The sequence below is a fragment of the Sinocyclocheilus anshuiensis genome, unplaced genomic scaffold, assembly GCF_001515605.1.
Source record: "Sinocyclocheilus anshuiensis isolate Anshui unplaced genomic scaffold, SAMN03320099.WGS_v1.1 scaffold2786, whole genome shotgun sequence".
Taxonomy (NCBI): domain Eukaryota; kingdom Metazoa; phylum Chordata; class Actinopteri; order Cypriniformes; family Cyprinidae; genus Sinocyclocheilus; species Sinocyclocheilus anshuiensis.
In genome coordinates this window covers 54676-55223 of record NW_015548182.1, presented here as the reverse complement: position 1 = coordinate 55223, position 548 = coordinate 54676, and positions in this window count along the sequence as shown.

Sequence of the window (548 nt, the reverse complement as noted above, 5' to 3'; positions counted from 1 at the left end):
TGTGTGTGTGTTTTACTTTTTTTTAACTGAACACAAGCAAGATTATCAGTGAATAACAGCAGGGTGCAAAATAAAGCCTGCAAATAATAATAAAAATATTAAATATACACAGCCACAGCTATATTTCCTTTATCGGGAATTAAAATTAGTTCAAATTAAAAAGTTTTTAATATGATGAATGGAATATCAGTTAAACAGATTATGTCAAAATGATAACATTTATAGGATTTTTTGTTGTTGTGGAATACAGTCAAGAAGCTCAAGATCTCTGAAGGTGCAACAGGCCAATATCATCATAGGGAAATTTAAAATTAAATTAAAGGGAATGCTTTTTCAGTCAAATTTTTGTCAAAGAGCCATGTGTGGATCACGAGCCATAGTTTCATGACCACTGGTCCATATGATAAAATTAATGACTGCCATAAACTGTATCACTAGTTAGATTAAAGTTAAACTGCAGGATTGTGACACTGATATGTATGCCTCCCCCTTAGATTAGCAGTAATACTTATAAAGAGCTTTGAACACTCTTCCCCTTTGTAGAAGTC